The sequence below is a fragment of the Micropterus dolomieu genome, linkage group LG17 (assembly GCF_021292245.1).
Source record: "Micropterus dolomieu isolate WLL.071019.BEF.003 ecotype Adirondacks linkage group LG17, ASM2129224v1, whole genome shotgun sequence".
Taxonomy (NCBI): Eukaryota; Metazoa; Chordata; class Actinopteri; order Centrarchiformes; family Centrarchidae; genus Micropterus; species Micropterus dolomieu.
The window spans coordinates 37,876,469-37,879,311 of record NC_060166.1 but is presented as its reverse complement, the minus strand read 5'-3'; the positions used below and the strand labels follow the sequence as shown (position 1 = coordinate 37,879,311).

Sequence of the window (2,843 nt, the reverse complement as noted above, 5' to 3'; positions counted from 1 at the left end):
ACACACACAGACACAAACACATGAAAACACACACACACATGAAAACACACACACAGACACAAACGCACACGAAAACACACACACAGACACAAACGCACATGAAAACACACACACACAGACACATGAAAACACATACAGACACAAACACATGAAAACACACACACACACACAGACACACACACACACACACACATGAACACACACACACACACAGACACACACACAGACACGAACACACACACACACAGACACAAACGCACACAGACACAAACACATGAAAACACACACACACAGACACACACACACACATGAACACACACACACACACAGACACAAACGCACACACACACACACACACACATGAAAACACAGACACACACACACACACACATGAACACACACACACACACAGACACAAACGCACATGAAAACACACACACACAGACACACACACATGAACACGCGCACAGGATGACTCAGAAACACGGAGAGAAACTTCTTTCAGGAACTTTTCCTTCAGCTCTTCTGGATGCGCTTTTATTTTGGAGCCGGAGCCTGCGGACCGGAAGTGTCGGGGTGCGCACCTGCAGGTGTTTGCCGCAGTTCGGCTGTTGAGTTGTGCGTGCAGCGGAGCGCTGCCGCTTCAGTTTAGCGGGTAAAGTTTTCTGTCTGTGTGTCTCTGACATGAAAACCGCGTGAAGCTTCGGACTGAGCGCGAGACCTTCAGGTAAGTCCACCTGTCTGTGACTCACCTGAGCCGCTTGTTCTCCTGCTGCGTGACGCTTAGCTGCAGCTGCTGCCGATCTGAAGATAGATCCCGATCAGCTGTTAATTAACTCTTAATTAGCTGCTAAATACGCGCTAATTAGCCGCTGACGTCAGCAGGTCCATTAACGTTAATGAGCCGCTGATGAAGAGGAGGAAGTAACGGAGTACTTTTACTCAAACGGCTGCACCACAGTCCAGTGTACTGCTGCTGCACTGCAGTACTTCAGCCTGCAGAGTTTGAATCCTGTAAAAGTTTTGTTGCTGAAACTTTAAATCAAACTTGTCTTAAACTCAGTCCTGATGACTTCCTGAAGCTTCGTCAGTGAAAAGGTTGCGTTCACGTGTTGATGGAGTGTGAAAAACTGTTTGAGATCCTTTATTTCTGTGTACAAATACTCAGTTACAAGTAAAAGTCCTGCATTCCTACGTTTTATCAGCTAAAAGAAACCAAAGTAAAAGAACTCTGTGTGCAGAAAATAACTTTTGGTATACTGAAATATTCATACTGATGCATTAATACTATAATACTAATACTATATTAATTATTAAATATTAATACTAATAATATTAATTGACGCAGCTGATATGAATCATGTTTGTTGTGTGTAAAATCTGCAGCTCTCAGATAAATGTGCAGTAAAAAGATTTCCCTCTGTAATGTAGTGGAACAGGAGCAGGCCTGTAAAGTGGAATTAAATACTATGTAAAATACAAGTACTTTAAAGTTGTTCTTGTACAGAACACTGCAGGATTAAATGTACCTGCTGTCACTGACTGAAGAGCAGTTGGGTTCAGTCAGGTCAGCTGAGAGTCCAGCTCCTCTTCCTGTCTTTATCTCTGTGCTGCAGGATGGTGTTTGTTTGTTTTCACGTTCCTCAGCTGAAGGAGGAAAGCTCCTCCGACCCGAGTCCTGTCATGCGGATCAGATACCAATCTGATTACTTAAAAATGCCTCCTGAATGTGTTCATTCTGAAAAGCATCCAAGAGGCAATTGAGGGTTGAGATGAGCCTCTGGAGGTCTGAGACTCCAAAAAGATGTTGAAAAGTTGCGTCAGCTGGGATGTTTCTAACTGTGTCAGTCAGCAGCTACGTTTCACTAAAATCCATCAAAGCAACAAAGAAAAGCAGCTGCAGACATTTCTACACACACCAAACCAAATACATCTGATCCCTGATCAGCTCAACCACTGAATGATCTGTAGGAGTTTGGACAGCTTTTAGCTTATGCTACCTAAACTGCTACAAAGGTCAGAAGTTTTTATTCGTCTGGTGTTTCCTGCTTCAGGTGCATCAGCACCGATCCTGGCTTACATGCATAGACGATATGAAAGAAGTGGGCGTGGCCACCGTGATGTCACCCGTTGGTTTGTGGTCTGCTGTTTTGAAGTCTGTTGTTTTTTGTTGAACCGGATGTGACCATATTTGGACAAGACGATGGAGCTAGCTAGCTTTGCTGGCAAGGTGCATCTGTAATTCACATTAACATGTGACATTAGCTGGGATGCTAATTTTGGCTAGCGACAAACAGGCTTAAAACTAAACGTACCTTCCCAAAAAATGGACCAGCCAACTGCTGATAAGCTTTCTCAGCGGCGCTGATTAAATGTACACAGAGCAGAGGATAAGAGTCGCCTCCCCTTATTCCTGGTCTCTGTTCCTCTAAATGGGACCATAATTTACTAAATGAACATCATGCTGTGTTGAAGAAGACTTGAAACTAGCGACTGAGACCATAAACTCATCAGGAAAGTGTTTACTGAGGGAATAAATCAGCTGAGAAGTAGAAACATTTTCTCAGAGACTTCTATACAATCACACTTCTTTCTGCAGCCGGTGGAGTCGTCCCCTGCTGGCTGTTAGAGAGGACGCAGGTTTAAGTCGCCCCCTGCTGGCTGCTGGAGAGAACGCAGGTTTAAGTCGTCCCCTGCTGGCTGCTGGAGAGGACGCAGGTTTAAGTCGCCCCCTGCTGGCTGCTGGAGAGGACGCAGGTTTAAGGCGCCCCCTGCTGGCTGCTAGAGAGGACGCAGGTTTAAGTCGCGCCCCCTGCTGGCTGCTAGAGAGGACGCAGGTTTAA

The 2,843-nt window shown here is 45.2% G+C and overlaps 1 protein-coding gene across 1 annotated transcript in view; it reads right to left on the bottom strand.

The window, feature by feature from the left end:
* col4a3 (collagen, type IV, alpha 3) overlaps positions 1 to 792 on the bottom strand; it is a 79,098-nt gene extending 78,306 nt beyond the window's left edge. Inside the window, exon 1 of the mRNA XM_046072881.1 lies at positions 753 to 792. The gene's annotated coding sequence lies outside the window, so the exon portion shown is untranslated. The remainder of the gene's footprint in view (positions 1 to 752) is intronic.
* Between the last annotated feature and the right edge of the window lie 2,051 nt (positions 793 to 2,843).